The sequence below is a fragment of the Lycorma delicatula genome, chromosome 11 (genome assembly GCF_047948215.1).
Source record: "Lycorma delicatula isolate Av1 chromosome 11, ASM4794821v1, whole genome shotgun sequence".
In the NCBI taxonomy this organism is placed as follows: domain Eukaryota; kingdom Metazoa; phylum Arthropoda; class Insecta; order Hemiptera; family Fulgoridae; genus Lycorma; species Lycorma delicatula.
In genome coordinates, this window is record NC_134465.1 from 27,392,007 (window position 1) to 27,412,315 (window position 20,309).

Here is a 20,309-nt window from a genome sequence, read left to right on the forward strand (position 1 = left end):
CACGATTAGTTTATTCCTTATTTACTCACTCTCTTTCTCCATAAATAAATATATTAATATTTATTTATGGGAAAATTACTTACTCTTGTCAAATTTGTGAGAATATTGTAAGAATTTTTCAACAGTATTGAAATTAAAATGTCGGGATTAGAAATTGATTCATTCATTTGGTGAAAATTGTTCATATGATTCACGGTGTCAGGTTCATCAACTTTTTTTTTTCTTTTTTTTCCCTTCCCGAAGAATTGGAGGTACCCCATTTACGGGCGAAGTGTCGGGCACGCTAACAGGTTCCGCAAGATGTTATTAAGAGTGCGTCTGTGTGCCTGCGCCCTACCGACTAAACCTCCTATGTTACGATCCTCCCCTCCCGGGACCGGATCTACAATTAAGCAATACTCAACGCCGGGAGGTGCCATTAAGCTTAGGGGATCCAGAGTTTCCGTACATCATCACCGCCGCCCATCCACGTATACGCGGACGAACGACGGCTCCGCAGGAAGCTGTCCTTCTCCCTTTTGCTCTCCGGTCTTAATCTTCGCCTCCTTTTAAAGAACTTTTCATGCTGTTCAAATCTCTTCGAAAAAGCTCTTCCTCATATTTATCCTCGTCCTTGTTTCTATATAGTTGAGACTGTGTTCAGTCGATGCTCTTCTTACTCAATGTTGCTTATGCCCCTATTCTCCGCCTCTTTGGTCTGTAGCATAGTTTCGGCTATCTTCGAGAAATGATTCCACTCCCTCTCGCTTCTCAACAAATAAGCTATGGTGGTCTCCGGGATTAACCACTGTAAGTCAAGTTGTCTTCTCACACGGTCCCACCTAATGCAGGCATAAGAGGTTCATTAATTTGGAAAAAAACAAGTTTTGTTTAAATTTATACTTAATTTTCAGTCGCATCTTTTTACGTGGATACCTAATAATAATTCAGTGTTAATAGTAATCATAACAATATTAAAGCCAAGTTGTTTGATCTTAACTAACCGAATTTTCAATAAAAAAATACAAAATTTTTATCTGCATTTAAATAATTCTGTTGAACACATATTACCGATGATATCGATACATATAATTTTTCTTTTAAATAACATTACAAAATCTTTTATAAAACTTAATTTTTATAAGACTTTACAAAGATAAAAATAAAGCTGGCAAAGTATTTAATTTCAAGTACTTATACTTATCTAATAATTGTTTTATTAATGACAGAAACTCAATAAATTATATCAAAAATTATTATTTTAAAATTGGCAATAACATAACAACAGCTGATCAACAATGCGTAATACTAAATTAGTGTTTAAATCATCAGTTTTATTTATAATTACTTAGGCCACCTAAATATTGATATGACCTAAATATAGTTATGAAAATAGAAATATACAGTAATGTTATTTTTATCTAATTAAACATTTTTTCTTTCGTATTACAAAATTTTAAAAACACTAAAACTCAACCTAGAAAAAATCTGATATGGATACATGACTTCCTTGTACGCCTATTAAATTATATATATATATATATATATATATATATATATATATATATATATATATATATACAGTTTTTCAAAGTGAAAAGTACATAAAATTTTATTTCATTAATAACTTTTGATATTTTTTCTTTTTGTTATTATTGAATTATGATTTATCGGAACTTTTTTTTTACAATGAGAGGGTTAATAACTATTAACAAATAAATATATTCAAGTTTAAAAAAAAAGGATATGAAGTCTGATTCGAGCCGATTTGCCTCCCCTGAATTCAAATATTTCATTAATTAACATTTTATTTGGCTATAACTCTGGAACCAATGAAAATAAGTAAGTACCACTTATGATATATCGTTGAAAAGCTCTCAGTGAGGTCTTATTACTGCCTACCAAATAATCAATATTACTATGATTACAGTGATTTGCTTATTACTATGATTTCAAAGTTATTTGAGTTAAGAGAAAGTCCAAAATAAAAATATTTTTTTCAGAATCAAGACTGGTTTTTTTTGGTTCAGTCGATTGCAATCGAAAAGGGAGGTGAACAACTCCCTAAATCCAAAATTTCAATATCCTACGAGCTAATCGTTTTTGAGTTACGCGAGATACTACGTACGTACGTATGTCACGCCGTAACTAGCCAAAATAGATTCAGGGATGATCAAAATGGATATTTCCGTTGATACCTGAAAACCGAAGTTTTCGTGAACAAAAATACTTCCTTTACTTTTTACAAGGAAGTAAAAATTAGGCGAGTTTCAACACAAATTCAAAAATAGTTTTTAACTCTTTAAACTTGGAATTTCAAAAAGTCCTTTCATAGTGCACTTATACCGCAAGAAGAATGTGTGTACAAATTTTCATCAATTTATTTTCAGTAATTTTTTTTTGTCATTGATTATTAATCATTTAAAAGTACCACTTAACCACTTATGATGTAGCTGAAAAGTTCTCAATAAGGGCTTATTACTACAGTTAAAAAATTCCAAAATTCGAAATTTTAGGAATTTGGGCTTTTGTGGATACGTTTGGTTCAGTCGATTGCAATCAAAAGAGGAGGTGCTCAACTTGATGTTAGAAGAGTCCTAAATCCAAAATTTCAACATCCTGCAATGAGATAATGAATTTTGTCAATAAGACAATGAATTTTTATGATAAAAATCAGTCCAGTATTTATTGAGATATATAAATTTAAAAGCCCGAAAAGTTAGAATTAAATAAAATCTTATTTAAATATTTTCATTAATTATTACAAGAATTTAATGAATTTATGTGTAATTTAAATAAAGAGCAATGCTAAATTGTTATTGAAGTAATTTTTTTTTTAAATATTTCTCTTAAGAACTATAATAATAATAATAAAAAAAAAGCTGACAACAATTTTTTTTTAATGCTTTCCTTATTCATTCTTATATATTGGAAATATAAAATGATATGTGTAAAAAGTTTCAAAAAATTTATATATATATATACTTTCTTCTGCTCACGCCTAAAATTACCTCCCAAAAATATTTTGATTTATCTACGTTTACTATGTTAAATCTAATAAATTTAAAAAAAATATTCCACTGAAAAATGTTCACTCAATAAGAAATTACTTAACATTTCTAATTGGGGGTAAGGATGAATTATTATGTAATTTTATTATAACATTATTATTAAAACTTTAAATAAACCAAAAAAAGGTTTTAAAGAATTCAAAAAATTTGATATACTGAAACTTTTATCGGCTTTTCGACCCTCAATATTGCCGCCTAAAGAATTTTTTTAGTGTATACGACCCAAAAAACAACCTATGAATACATTTAGGTTAAAAGATATATAGTAAACAAAATGATAGATTTTTTTGATTTTGGAGGAAGGGGAAGAATTTGAGATTAATTTTTTTTTAAATTGATAAAATAAGCACCTACGCATTCAGTGAGCTTAATACGCAGCGGAGTTATTTTTGCAAAATTTTGAGAAAATTGTCCGCGAAAAACCTATCTACCCACAACTCTTACAGATATTGATCCCAAACTTTTAACTCCAAATTACTTCATATATACGAATCTCTGTACAAAATGTCATCGAAATCGAATTATTCAGTTTAAAGTTGTCAAGCTTCAAACACACCAACACTCGTGCGTACGTACGAAGGATCATTATTCCTTCCACTAATTTTTTTTTTTTTTTTGGGGATATCTAGGTCATGAAAAGTCAAGAAATTAAAAAAAAAAACATACCCCATTTTTTGACTGATTACCATGCAGCATAGCGTTTGATCTATGATGCCAGGAAAGTAAAAATTGACAAAAAAGTGTAAAAAACTTTTACACTTCGTCTGTTGATGATGATGATGCGTAATAATCAAAATGACCATCTAAAATTAGGTTTAAATAAATATTTTGTTTTTATTGCTATCTTATTTTCAAACTGTGTAATACTAATCGCATCTATTTTGTAAATTTGCAAATAAATTTGGAAAAATATAAGTAAACCTAATACATTTTTTCGTGTATTGTGGTGGTATGTGTATGAATAAAATTTAATAATAATTTACAAAAAAATTATATTTTAAACAGCCGATTTCTATCATAGATTAGCAACAGCGTCCTAGTTTTTCATCCTGAAAGACCTGGGTTCAAATCTCAGTCAGTCATTCAATTTGTCCTGCTATATAAAATGTTCACTACATATTCGCATGTTTAAGTTTAGGAGGTAAATGATCATTAAAAAAAAACTCACATATATAGCCGAAGAATTTTTTTTTGTTTTTAAATATAATGCATTACGAAATATATTCCAAAAGAATAGGTCGTCAGAGTTTCTTGGCCTTTCCAATAATAAAACAACGAAATGAAAATCAAATTCTGCTTAAAGAACTTGTACGAAAACATCGTTCTGTTGAGTTCGAAGACCCTGCCATACAGAGAGTATATAGTAGCAATAATAATAATAATATAATTTGCTGTCCATCGGAGTATACGTCTTGAGTAACGTGATGATTGTTATTAATCTGCTTGCTGTTATGCATACGCACATACACAAGAGTTTAGGTGCACAGCCAAGAATAATTATCATTATACTATTGATCATTATCATTGCAAAAATCCGGTTTATGTATTTTACTGTACGTGTATATATATATATATATATATATATATATATATATATATATATGTATATATGCCGAACTTATAACAGACCAGACCTTGTTTCAAGGTTATACGTAACAGAGACAGCAGCTGACTTTCTCTTAACTAAAACAGGCAGACATCGAACTCTCCTACCAAGTATACCTAACCTAAAATATAACTAACAGAACAGTTGAACTCAGTTGTCAGTCACTACCAGAAACAAAACGTCTGAAAAAGATACAGTTCTAATCTCTTTAAAACTTAAACGGCTGTTTAATCGGGATCAACTTAATTGAAGTTACTTTAAAATTTCAGGTAAATGAATCATGTTTATTTGTTTAGTTATTTTTACGAATATCTTTCATATAATACTGTTAGCCTAGAATAAATTTCTGTCAGATAATTTCATAGAAAAATTCTTAAATTATCGAGAAAATTGCCTATTTCTTGTACTGATAATAAAATTATTTATAATTAATTTAAAAAAAGAGTAATATGTTTTTATTTTTTATCTCTATAACGATTTATTTTTTGTTAGATCGACAATTTCATTTCCGGATAATTTTCCTGGTATAAATTTTTATAAATATTTTAATAATATTATAAATTTATAATATTTATATTATTTATTTTAATTATAAATTTTTATTAATTAATACTTTATGTTTTTCGAGATGTTTTAGTATCATGATCTAATTATTTTTCTTTTCATTACCTCAAATCAAATTTCCTACTTAGATGATTTTTCTGATATACATTACTAATATAGAATAGTTAATAAATAATTAGCAAGTAAAATTTTTTAAACGTAAATTCAAAAGATTAACATAAAAATCAGCGATATAAATTTATTTTTTTGCGTTTTAAATGGTTCATTAATTAAATGTAGTCTTCCTTTATCAATCAGGCCAAGGTCACCAACAATTTATATTTTTGCAGAAAAGCATTGTTTATTTTTTAAAATTTTATCTGTAACTTTGTTTTACAGATGAAATCATTTTTCTTTTTTTTTGTAGGTTTATCTAAATAAAAATGTGTTTAAATAAAAAAAGCTGGCAAAATATTGCTTGATTTTCCTGGATATTAATAATAAAAATCAAAAGAGTTAGAGTGGAAAAACAAAAATAAAACAAAATATATATTTTTTAGAGGTGGGGAATAAATTTTAAGAAACATTATTCTAAAAATATTCTTATATAGATTAAGCTTAATAAATTTTCTTAACCAAAGTTTTCTCTTAATCTAACAACCCTTCAATATAGATTAAATTAAGAAAAAAAGTTTCTTAATAAAACTTTTCTGCAGTTTAGGTCTAAAATTTTAAAACAAAAATTTAGAAATTTCTTGATAGCTCTATATATGAAGTATAAACTTTCAAAAAATTTTGGAAAAGTATCCAATCCGAAGGGTGATAAAGCAAAAGAAAAGAAATATATATTTCAGTTTTAAGAGATTGGGGTTGATTTTTGAAAAACCATTTTTGTATTCTGCTTTTTTGTAACAAATTTTCTTTAATAATTGTTTTTCTAAAATGCCTCTGAAGAAAATAAAAATCGGTTTTTAGGCGATATCATCCTACCCTCTGAACGCGGCCCCCATTTGGGCGCATAGATTGGATATGAATAGAAACTTGTTCAAAATTTAAGGAGCGCCCAGCACAGAGCTTTAATTGTATGCACTGGTGTTTTTTAAAACAACCTCCTACGAGGCTACCACCGTATTGGGAAAGGCTCTCCCAATCGAATTAGTGGTGAATTTTCAGACAGCCATGTGGAAATTGCGGAGAGGCAGGAAGGCCGAGGTATTTGGGATGCGGTTTCGGGCCTGGCCGGAACCGGAACGGAACGGTAATCACAATGCATCGGATCTAAATTTCTCTGCACCCATCTCTCGCCTGCGGAAGAGGCTGCAAAGCTTCGCGATGGAAGCATAACAGCTGGAATGGGACACCACGACTAAGGGAAGATCCCTGTACAAGTTTATATGGGATCTGGGGGGATGGCATGCCTCGAGTTCGTTTTTAAGGGTAACGGGTGCCCAGGTGCTCACCAACTATGTTAATTTGAACCAATATCTGTTTCGGTTTCGCCTGACAGCTGATGAGCTGTGCGTCTACGGAGAGGTCTAGTCAAATGAACAACCATGTTTGACTGCCCTGGTCTTGAGGGGGCCAGAGACCGGGTCACTCTGGAAGGGGTTAGAGGTCAAAGGGAAAATTGGCCACTCACAAGCGGCGAGTCAATGTGGCGAGAGCCGCATTTTAGGACCATGTAGGAGTTCCTTGATGCGGTTGCTATGTTCAACCACTATCAATAGTTTACTTAAGGGAAAGACTCCTAACGCACTGCTGTGGGAAGCTAACCTTGAGATGTATGGCTGACCACCTGCCAATTAAGGCTCCAAGGGCTTTAATATGGAGAAAGGTACTTGCTGGCACTCAGCGAACTAGGCGTGGCAGGGAATTGCTGTCTAGACAAAGTAAATTTTAATTTATGGATGTCATATATGTTTTTGTAGTTGACGGGGTGCGCCTTCCCATTTTAGTAAATATATGACAAGTGAGGGGTTGGGACACGTAAGCCGGTGGTGTATAGCACCACGCTTAGTCCGCTCACGCTGTTAGTTAAGCTCTAGAAGCTATTTAGGTTACTGGTCGCTAAACTGTTTCGAGACTCAGTAGCCGTTTGTGGCACAGACATTCGGTCTTATGCTTTAGGGCGACCGAATGGTGTGAAGGCGGGGGAAATGCCAGGCAAACCAATTCCTACCCTCTGAACGAATTAAAAAAAAAAATGATCAATGCCCCATGCGTAGAAAATCGGTTCAGTCAGTCCTGAGATATAAGGCCAAAAACATTGTAACACAAATACGTACGCAAATATATACATACGGTTTTTTTGTCGGATGAACTATTTGGAGCCTAAAAGGTAAATATTAGCAGAAAATCGCTACCTCATCAAATTTCAAATTATCACCATCATTTTCCCTTTAAGATAGCTATTCTAGCTATATTCGTCGGAAAAGTAAAAGCAAAAAATAAAATCAAGTAAAAGGTACAACATAATACTTATTTAAATTTTTATTTGGAAGTTATTTGATGCTGGTTTCAAAAGTAAAAAAATTAAAAAGAATTGAAAATATATTAAACATTTTGTTTGTGTTGTTTTACTTAAATCAATTTTATTTATTGACCTTTATTAACCGACTTCAAAAAAGAAGGTTAGGTATTTGACCCGTATATATTTTTTTTACGTCTATTCGCGCATAACTTTTTTCCTGTTAATCGGATTCAAATAAATCTTGTTTCAGTCAACGCGGCTACTTTTCGCGATGGTACTATAATGTTGGTACTATAAATGTTCAGTCACAAAAAATCGGTCTGAAAATTGAGAAAAACGTTTTTTTGTCATTCGGCAGGCAGGTAAGGCAGTGGAAATTCTGATATTCTATATATGTGCGTCGCGATAGATGATGTTATGTGTTCTAGGACAGTTAATGTGAGTTTCTGCACAAGATATGTAGATCGTTAATAAAATCATCAAAAATTAGATATCTCGTCTTAAAATTTTCAGACTTAATATACATTATACATAATATACAGCATCGGTAATTCTATGTACGTTCATTATATTACATGGTCTTTTGCTGTCCTTCGTAAGGTTGGACAACTAAATTTCTTTATACTACTCGTTGATATGTCATTAGTAATCAACGTATCGACGCTTTGAGCAAACTGTAGTATATTACTTAGTCCTGTGCAAGGTTCCGTCATATGAAATACCTTTTTATCGTACGGGCTACCCAGTACTTTACGTGGATCTGCATTACTCAAAGCTAAACTATCTAAGCTGAAAACCGATGCCTCAGATTTATTTTTGCTACACACCAAGGAGGTTCAATAAAACACCAGTGGTTTGACTGGAGACAGCTGCATTATATCAACAAAAAGGAGCACATTAACTCCGCCGAATTACTTATCGTTATTAATAAGACACAAAAAATGATGAATAATGTATTTTTTTTAAATAATGAATCGTCCAAACACCTTTTTTTTCTTTTATAACTTCCGAGAACCATCGTTAGGTATTGCTTCAGAGGATGAGATGAATGATTTGTAGCTTGCAAAAATGCCATGCTTGAAATTATAATTATTTATCTCAGTAATTTACAAGTTACAAGTTACAAATGTACAAACGAAACATTTTTTACTAGTCGTAGTTTTAATGTGATTTTTAAATTTTTTACAAGATCTAGATTTTTGAGTAGTTAATACTTTCAACGATAGTATTAATCAAATATAAAAGTAATTAAAAAATTTAATTCAGAATTCAATTATGTATAAAAAATGGGAAACTACTGGGCTGGTCAAATATATGTGTAATCTTAAGAATCGGCAAAAAATAATTTTCTCAGTTCATACGTTAGGTTTATAACAAAAAACATACGTTATAATTTTAAACGAAAAGAAAAATCGTTTTGATATTGCAGAAAAATTAAAGAAACAACTGATATTAAACATTAAAAGAGAAATTGTAAAAAATAAAATAAATTTCAAGAAAAAACGGAAAATTAAATAAAATTGCAGTTGAATAACAATATCTATCTCTAAGTTAATTTTAAGCTACATTAACACGTGCAGTTCCTTCAAAGATGATTCTTATCAAATGTTTGGTATTTATTATTTAATTACTTATAAAGTCGCTAATGGCTTTTTTTGGTATGACTATAAACAAAGAATAAAAGAAAAAAAAACAGCTTTTAATTTGAGATTTTTTTATTTCACATGTTGCTAATATTGATATCTGACCTATTATTATTATTTATTATTATTATTATTATTATTATTATTATTATTATTATTATTATTATTATTATTATTATTATTATTATTATTATTATTATTGTTATTATATTTATGTAGCAGAATGGTAGTTATCTGGCCTTCATTCAGAGGTTCCGGATATGTATCCTGGTCAGGATATGCAATTTTCATACGCTATGAAATTAATTATAAAACCATTAAAAAAAAATCAATTGAAACAATAATTCATTATACATAATACATTACAATAATTCTTAGTGGTTGTTAGCCTGTTTTAGGTATATGAAACAATAGATTCATTTTATAAATTTAAGAGATAATGTTCTGAAAATCTATTTTAAATACACTTTTAAATTTAAAAGTATAATAAATAAAAATAAAAAATTCTCCCTTTATATTGTATTCCATGAATTTCGGACATAAGGTAAATTTCAGTTTAGAAAGCTATTCTGAAATGTTTATTAAAATTAAATTCTTATTAATTTTGCTGTTAGAATAGAAATTACAGATATATTTGTAATTGAAAAACCGTTTCCGGAATCGATGTTTATATGAATTTATTTTTCATTATTTTTAATCAGAAGCTAATATCGCTAAATGTTAGCACGAGTTTCCTGGAATACTTTCTCTCTCTCTCTCTCTCTCTCTATGTGATATCTCTCTGCTATACTAGCAGACCCCGGCAATGCTTCGCTATTGCTAGATTTGAGTGTGTAGATATATATAGATTATATGAACATAATTGAAAGTTTGATAAAACATTAAAAAACTGAACATTACGGGACTTCATAAAATTTAACCTTTCACTTTATAAAAGTCATAATGTAAATAAATCCAATTGTCAGAACAACAGCACTACCTAACGAATTTAATTCAAACCACTCTCTAAACACAGTAGTCGGTGGAAAATAACTTTTTAACGAAAAGAGATACGGCTGCAAAGTCATCACAATTAATACGAATATTTAGAAACTTACAAATTACGGAACATCACAAAATTTAACCTTTCATTTTATATGTAAGAATGTAAATAAATCCAATTGTCAAAAGAGTACTACCTATCGAATTTATTTCAAACTACTCTCTAAACACACTATTCGGTTAAAAATACCCATAACTTTCCTTCTGCTGGTCAGATCGAGAATTTCAATAGCTTTAAACTTTCTCCGGACAACGCGGACCATTTTGCAAAAACCCGTGCATAAGTCGGTTCAGTTTATTCTGTAGCGGACACACATACAAAAACATTGGCTTTTATATACATAGAAGAAGAATGTCTGTTTATATATTTGATTGTTTGTTCAGTAAATAACTCGACAACGGCACCACCTAGAGGGTATAGTTTTTCCAAAATTTTTCTTTTCACGTAACTAATATATATTCTGAGTATGAGCCAAATGGAACTATAAATGCAATTTTTCCAATTATTTCGACCTCAGCGCCACCTAGCGGGTCCGAACTAATTCATAATCCTTAACGGGCGTGCCCTCAACAACTCACCAAAGGTTTCACCGCAATCGGATGAATGGTATAGAAACGCATACGATAGACAAACATTCATTTACACTCAAGCGCGCGTTCCCACGCGCGCACACACACATACTATTGAATATATCAGAATATTCCTATAATAATAAACTCCTGGAAACTATATATATATATTTTTTTTTTTCGCGAAAAGACTTTAAAAATAATTAGTTGGAAAATTTGAAATACAAAATTAATAACATTCCTACATTCCAGATAACCTTTATTCACATTTGTCACTAGTTGCGTAACGGTCAGTTATATCGATTCCTTTTCATATTTGTATCAAGAATTTTTATCGTTTAAACTATATCTGAAAACAGATTATTTTAATTCTAATCAAAGCCTACCCTTTTAAAAAAATCCTATTTGTTAGTTTATTTATATTACAAATAATAAGTAATACTACCTTTAAAGATTTTTCATTTTTAAAATATAAAGCTGAAGTAAAAATATTTAAAAAAGCTGACAAAAAAGTTGTTATATTTATCTGGCATTGGTTATTTATTCTAATATAGTGGAGAAATAATGATAAATGAAAGTAAACCAAAAAAGTTTGAGAAATTAAAAAAAATCAATATTTATAATCATTGTTCGTCTCCCCATCTCCAATATTGCTCCCAAAGTATTTTATTTTTTTTAGTCACTTGCACTACTGCTTTGCCTGGGAAGAAATAAAGATATGTATATAAAAAAAAGATTTATCGATATTTGTGGAAAGGAGGAATTTTGGGGCAAGTTATTATTATTTTTTTTTTAAATAAGATAAGCATGCATTCATGTACTGAGCTTAAATAAAGTATTTTCTCAAAAGTCTGAAAAAAATGACCTCATATTACTATACTCATAGTAAAGTGGTAGCGTCTCGCCCTTTCATCCGGAAGTCCCGGGTTCGAATCCCGGTTAGGCATGGCATTTTTTAAACACTACAAATTTCCATGTGGGTTAATGATCATAGCGTTGAAGCCCTAATATTTAAAAAATAAAAAATAACACATACACCCTCCTGGAGGTACTGACCCCAAGATTTTACCAACAAATTGCCCCATATAACCTAGTCTCTGTAGTAGAAATAATAAAAATCGGTTTATCCAGTCAAAAGTTAATAAGGTTCAAACATGCCAACACACGTACATATGTAGGAGATAGGTGAAAGGTCTCATTACATTGTTATAAATCCAACTAAATCGGGCTCTATTACTGCCAATTCTTACCGCTGATATCGCTCACTGCAGCTGGAAAAGATTTTGAGGGTAAGCCATGATGGGGATCGTCCGGTAACTTCATTCGTGGTGGGTTGACCTTAGTCGTAGTCGAGTATGGAACGATGGCAGATAATAGTGCGTTCACTTTCGAAGAGCATTTGTTAGCTTGTGTGTGGGTCCATGAACATCCACACATTGGTGAAACATTGGAGAACATTTTAAATGACTTCTTTGTCGTTTTGGGAAATCGTCACCATCACGGCAAACGTTACTGACATGGGAGATGAAGGCTTTTATAATGAGAAGTGTTCTTGATGCGCCACGCATTGGGAGGTCGAGCACTCGAGCTGAGACGTGTACTGCTGTGAACGCATCGGTTCAACAATCACCGATGAAATGTTTTCATCTAGCTTCAGTTAATAATGAGTTGACAATATTGACATTGATCGAGGTTTTTATGCATATCAATTATTACTTGAACACTTTCCAAAAAAAAAAAAAAAATGTAAAAAGAACGTCGTGTTCTCAGACAAGTGTGAGATTTATCGAAGCTTTCGTAACCAAAAGGTTTTTTCTGGGCAAAAGATAATCCTCATTTTTTTTTAGGAAATCGAACACCATCGCCCTAATGTTATGATTTGGGCTGGGATGACAGCTGAACATCTCCTTAGTCCTTATTTTTTCGATAGCTCACTTAATCAGTTAATAAATACAGTTATCTGAAAATGATTGACGAGCGGTTGATTCCAAAATGAACGGCAAAAGAGATCGCTAACATCATTACGTTTCAGAAAGACGGTGCTCCAGCGCATTTTGCTCTGAATGTCCGCAGACGCCTCAATGAAAGTTTTCCGAATCGCTTGATTGGATGTGGGTCAGAAGGGTTACCAGTTCCATTACCTTGTTCATCAAGGAGCCCTGACTTCACCACACCTAAAAATGCACTCAAAATCTTAACTTGAGGATGCTGGTGTTTATTTGTTTTTTTTTTTGGTTTGTAAAGAAAGAGATCCAAAATCGTAGATACGTCAGTTACGAGCAGTTCCAAGACGCTGTTTGCTAAGCATTTAACATGATCACACAGACGTTTTAGATCCATAGAAAGTAAGCTGCACCTATCCTAACAATTTCCTAACTAGCGTAAAGGGACTTCCTGCCCATCCTATACGTGCAAACATTAGCCTTTCCTCAATTTTTTTGTTTTTTGGGTTCCTGGGTCTCAGGAAACGTCGAGAAATAAAAAAAAAACTATATTCCGTTTTTACTGCTTATCGTACTTTCTTTCTTGCAATAGAGCTCTAGACCTATGATGCCAGGAAATTAATATAATTTTTTTTTTTATTTAAGTTTCTTGTTTTTAATTTGGTACCGACTTCATGAATTAGAATATTAAAATAAAATAAAATAATAGTATTTTTTTTTTTTCTTGATGATATCGCTATAAGGTTGAAGCTTGTGCTTGAGATAGGGAAATGGAAATTTGTAGTATATGAAAAATTTCATGGCTGACCGGGATTTGAACCAGAGACCCTCCTGTTAAAAGGCCGAGACGCTACCACTCCGCCATGGAGATCGACATAAGTTTATTTTACTAAAAAAGTCTATTTTTGACTCAATTTCACTTTTTTTTAAATTTTTTATTGTTTTATTTATTTTTATTTTTTTATTAACCGCTAAATATTTTCTCCAATTAAATATATTCAATATTACATAAGCATATTGCATACAGCTCATTTATTTATTTTTTTTTTTTAAATTAAATTTGTATTTTATTATATAAAATAATATGTCGTGCTTATGAACACATTTTAACCAGTAAATAAAGAATAAATAATAATTTTGAAATACAAGATAAATTTACGTATTATAGATATTAAAGAGTACAAAAAATAATTTTAACCTACAGTGAGGGGAATGCTTTTTTATAACCAAAATACCGCAATAGAATTTAATTTGTTTATTACTTTTTCTATGAACTAAACAAAGATATGTTGCTTACAAAATTACTTGTTAAAAAAATAAAATAATTGTTTTCAATCTTCTAAAAATAGAAATTATAATGGAGAAATCATACACGCGCGCGCGCTTTAAACAGAAATAATATTTACATATATATATATATTTTTTTTTTTAAAGAACTTTCTTTTGATAAACTTCGAAATTATTTGTTGTAACCGAATTTATTACTTAAACTGGTGAATGCACGTTCACTTTACTAAAAAAAGTAATTGAATTTTATGATTAGGTATTTCTTAACAATATTTTACAAAAAATGGTTTTTTTACAAAAAATTCTCAAAAAAAAATAAATTATACATATATAAATTAATATTTAAATCAATTTGAAATTTGGATGGAATATCGCATAATAAATAGAATATATAAAATAAAACATTTTCTTTTAGGAAAATATGTTTTCTGTCGATGTCTTTTTGAATAATAATAAAAAACATATGATGTGAACAACACATGACTTCCTTGTACATCTATTAAAATACACTTACATTTTTTTTTTTTTAATGAAAGTGCATACATTTTTATTTCATTAAAAACTTCTGATATTTTTTCTTTATTTTTTTTATTATTGAATTATTATTCATCGTAAATTTTTTTTATAATGACAGGTTAATAACTATTAATAAAAGAATTTTTTTTCTCTTCAGTCATTTGACTGGTTTGATGCTGCTCTCCAAGATTCCCTATCTAGTGCTAGTCGTTTAATTACAGTAAATTCCCTGCAAATAACAATAAAATAATATATAATATATATATTACAATAATAATAATAATAATAATAATATAATATACATTTAATTTTTTTATATATTTATTTTAATTAATATATTCAGCATTTTAAAAAAATTAGGGTTCAAATACAGATATAGAACAACAATTGCTAACATGTACAGGAACCAAACGGCAACAGTAACAATTGAAGAACATAAGAAAGAAGTCGTAATAAGAAAGGGAGTCCGACAAGGATGTTCCCTATCTCCGTTACTTTTTAATCTTTACATGGAACTAGCAGTTAATGATGTTAAAGAACTATTTAGATTCGGAGTAACAGTACAAGGTGAAAAGATAAAGATGCTACGATTTGCTGATGATATAGTAATTCTAGCCGAGAGTAAAAAGGATTTAGAAGAAACAATGAACGGCATAGATGAAGTCCTACGCAAGAACTACCGCATGAAAATAAACAAGAAGAAAACAAAAGTAATGAAATCTAGTAGAAATAACAAAGATGGACCACTGAATGTGAAAATAGGAGAAGAAAAGATTATGGAGGTAGAAGAATTTTGTTATTTGGGAAGTAGAATTACTAAAGATGGACGAAGCAGGAGCGATATAAAATGCCGAATAGCACAAGCTAAACGAGCCTTCAGTAAGAAATATAATTTGTTTACATCAAAAATTAATTTAAATGTCAGGAAAAGATTTTTGAAAGTGTATGTTTGGAGTGTCGCTTTATATGGAAGTGAAATTTGGACGATCGGAGTATCTGAGAAGAAAAGATTAGAAGCTTTTGAAATGCGGTGCTATAGGAGAATGTTAAAAATCAGATGGATGGATAAAATGAAGAGGTATTGCGGCAAATAGATGAAGAAAGAAGCATTTGGAAAAATATAGTTAAAAGAAGAGACAGACTTATAGGCCACATACTAAGGCATCCTGGAATAGTCGCTTTAATATTGGAAGGACAGGTAGAAGGAAAAAATTGTGTAGGCAGGCCACGTTTGGAATATGTAAAACAAATTGTTAAGGATGTAGGAAATAGAGGGTATACTGAAATTAAACGACTAGCACTAGATAGGGAATCTTGGAGAGCTGCATTAAACCAGTCAAATGACTGAAGACAAAAAAAAAAAATGTAACCTGTCATTTTTTTGTATGCATTATGAATGCATACAAAAAAAAATGGTGCAAAAAAAAAAAATGACAGGTTAATAACTATTAATAAAAGAACTTTTTTTTGTCTTCAGTCATTTGACTGGTTTGATGCTGCTGTCCAAGATTCCCTATCTAGTGCTAGTCGTTTCATTTCAATAAATTATCTGCAAATAACAATAATTTAATATATAATATATATATTACGATAATAATAATAATAATAATAATAATAATAATAATAATAATAATAATAATAATAATAATAATAATAATAATAATAATAATAATAATAATAATAATATAATATATATTTAATTTTTTTACATATTTATTTTAATTAATATATTTTTATAATATATATATATATATATATATATATATATATATATATATATGAATAAATCAATATATTTAAATTAAAAAAGTTAAAAAAAAAAGATTAAGTCTGATTCGAATCGACGTGCCTTCCCCCTTGTAAGATCCAAATATTTCATTAATTAAAATTTTATTTGGTTATAACTCTGGAAGCAACGAAAGTAAGTACGTTGATACACCGAAGTTGAACGATAATATATCGTTGAAAATTTCTCAATGAAACTTATTACTGTAGTTAAGAAAGAATTCAAAATCCTAATTTTTTTGGATTTTTTTGCTATTTTGGACACTTTTGGTTCAGTCGATTGCAATCAAAAGGGAAGTTGCACAACTAGATGTTAAAACAGTTCTAAATCTAAAATTTCAACATCCTGTGACTAATTTTTTTCGAGTTATGCGAGATACATACGTCACGCTGAAACCAGTCAAAATGGATTCAGCTATGGTCAAAATGGATATTTCCGTTGAAATCTGAAAACAGAAATTTTTCGCGATCACAATACTTCCTTTGCTTCGTACAAAGAAATAAAAATAATCATGAATTTTGTGCACCTCCTTTCAATATTTGTTTCATATGTACACAAATAATTTTCATTCACGGCCTTCTCTTAATTTTTATTATTCTAAAGTTATATTAATTATTTTATTTCAGAGTTAATAGTGATTTTTTTTTTGTACCATTGTTCTGGTCAAAGTTTAACTATGGTTTTCCTTAAAATCAATGTTGGTAAATGCTGGTACAGTTACTTTTGTGTATATGTAGACGCACATGTAAATATTCTCGATGTTATAAAGTATAATGTATCATTACTCAACGTTGAGAATAACGTATTTATTTATTTGTATTGCTTAAGTAGTAATTGACATAATTCCCCCACCACGAATAGTTCAACTTGAAACACGTTTGATCATTCATTTATCCACGGCTATTTGTTTTTTCTATTTTTCTATCTTCCCAATACCTGTTCATTCTTTTTGATATCTTTCTTTCGTTCTTCAGAAAGTTCAACTCTGTTCTTCCATTTTGGCATTTATTGGAACCTTCTACTTTCATATTTTAATATTTCTTTAAAATTTTTCTTTCTCTTATAATTTCTTCAGTTCTTTTAGGTCCTCTAGGACTTGTGTAAACTTGTCTTTAGTTTTTTTTTACTTTGGAAGAATTTAGACTTTTCTTTTATTTTGGAAGATAATTTCTTATCAAAGCTTAAATTAAGACGCTAATATCGGAATCAAATTTCTATAAGCATAGTATAAGAAAATGATAACGATTATATAGGCTGAGAAATACTTCTACCATTATAAAAATAAGTCAGTTCGGTTCGTTTCTTTACATCATATTAACCGGACTAGATAAGTCAAGTGAGAATTAAATATAAAGTACGATTCTAACAATAGCAGAAGCTGGTCTCTTACGCATGGTTCCACCTCCCCACAACACACAGATATTTGAAGCAACTCTTTCACTAGGCTCTTTTATTATCATCATCATCATAATGTGATTGAAGAATAAACTCAGAGAGTAATTGAGTAGCTTATTTTTAACACGCTAAAAATACTTTAGCAAAATTTTATTTCTCTTAGGATAATGTGTAGTAACTAAACATTGATTTAGGCATCAAATATTTTGAAAATTAAAAAATTTAAAAACCATAACAATACCCAATCTCATAACAATTTTGAGGCGTCTCGGTCTTTCATCCGGGTTCGAACCCCGGTAATGCAAGGTGTTTTACATTCGCTAAAAAAATTCCATTTCCATATAAACGTTAAAAATAACTTTTTTTACTTAAGACTAGAAACCAGGTCGAATCGTTTTCGGAGATATGTTTCTTTTTAGGTAATTTCATAAGAAAGAGACCTATTGTAATGGGTACCATGATTCGACTTCCGGAAAATTTGGACATATCTTTGCGTTTTACATCCCCCAAACCCCAAAACCACCGTCAGCTCAAAGGTTTATATATACATATATATTTCACTTTCTTGTGGACACCATAACTGCCGTAATTTTTAGCCGATCACTTTCAAATTGATACATAAAATATAACGACCCAATATCTCGGTCGAGTTCGTTAATGGGAAAAATGGGACGATGGGGGTGAAAATGGGGGGCCTTTTTCAAAAAAAACAATATACCACTATAACTTTTTTTTTCAGTAAAATATCTAATTCGTTTAAATTTCATACTATTCTTTAGATAAGGACCTAAAACTTATCTAAGGTTTTTGGCATCACCAACCACTGGCCCAGTGGGTGAAAAAAATGGGGTTTCGAAGACAAAAAAAATCATATCTCCCTTAATAGACACAGTATCTAATCAGTTTAAAGTGGTACTTAATCCTCTAAACATTACCTAAAACCTTTGTAACAATTTTTGATATGACCAACCCTTATGGCAAGGGATTACCAAAATGTTGCTGGAATTGTAATAAGATGAGGCTTTTCGTATGCTAAACATGTGAAACTTGTTTACCACATGCAACCATTGTCGTATTGAGTAAATTTGAAGTTTTTCTTAACTTTAAGGTGGAAATCAATTTTATCTTCTACTTACCACTGGTGAAATCTACCTCCTCCTTCCGGCGTGCCGAAAGGGATTTTTTTTTTATTAATTTTTAATAAATCTTTTTTTATATTATGTTCAAAGATTTCTAAGTAATGACATTTTAAGTTGGAATAAAATTTAAACTCTCACATACAGTCTGACTATCTGTCTACAGTAATAATAAAAAACAGAGATTTTATACATGGCGATTACTACGTAGATTCGTTTAATAGAGATTTTTTGGTACCGTAGAATAAAATGTTAATATCTTTTATTAGAATTGTTTTCTAATCAAAGGAGATAAGCTTTAAAAATAAATGTAGTTTTATTCAGGGATATATATTAAGAAGTGTAAACTAATCGAATGTGTTTGTAATGGAACCTTTTGTTATATATATATACAATATGAGTTAAAATTTTTGTTAATGAAGTGAAAGACTTCCTATAAAGTTAAACAAAACAACAGAGACAGAAAAACGAAAACCCAACTGCGGCAAGGCTAATTCTACGCCGTAAATCAGGTATGGTAGTGGTCCCATCTGGTGTCACTGCACAAAAAACCGTGATGCTATCGTTTTTTTTCAACAACGTCGTCGTTCGAATTTTTTCCCCCGTTGTATTCTGCCATTCCGTATATGTTATTTATTTCATGTTTATATCTGTTTACGCACACGGGTGAACAGCAAAACTTGATAAAATCTCTACGCTGTCCATACACAAAAACACCTGATGGATTTAACATGTATATAATAAATATATTTACCCGAGTTATAAAGTTTATTTAATAAATTTAATTCCTTCATATAAATTTGTCGTCATATAAATTTAAATTCAATTAATATATTTTATTATATAATGGTTTTATTTGAAATTAGTAATAAATTACTACCGCCAAAGTAATATTTTATTTGTATTCCTACTGTTTATTTATCTTTTTCCAAAATTCGTGAATTACTTCATTTCAGCCATTATCCTTCTTATTTTTTAAGCGGTTTAGCAACTCATAAATTAACATAATTTATGTTTCCATTATTTTCTAGTAGTTTGTGAATCACATAACATAAGTTTATTTATTCCCTTTTTTACTTCTTGTACGAAGTAAAGGAAGTATAGTAGTGATAACGAAAAATTTCGGTTTTCATATTTCAACGGAAATATCCATTTCGACCATCCCTGAATCCATTTTGACTAGTTTCGGCGTGACCTCTGTATGTACTGTATGATCTCGCATAACTCAAAAAGGATAATTATTATTATTATATATTAATAATATATATAATAATTTTATAATTGTTATATATTAATTTGTATGGTTTAGATGCTTATAAAACT

The 20,309-nt window shown here is 30.0% G+C and overlaps 1 protein-coding gene across 1 annotated transcript in view; it reads left to right on the forward strand.

The window, feature by feature from the left end:
• The first annotated feature begins 4,698 nt into the window (after nucleotides 1-4,698).
• Nucleotides 4,699-20,309, forward strand: part of Hexo1 (beta-hexosaminidase 1) — a 72,911-nt gene continuing 57,300 nt past the window's right edge. Inside the window, exon 1 of the mRNA XM_075378251.1 lies at nucleotides 4,699-4,925. The gene's annotated coding sequence lies outside the window, so the exon portion shown is untranslated. The remainder of the gene's footprint in view (nucleotides 4,926-20,309) is intronic.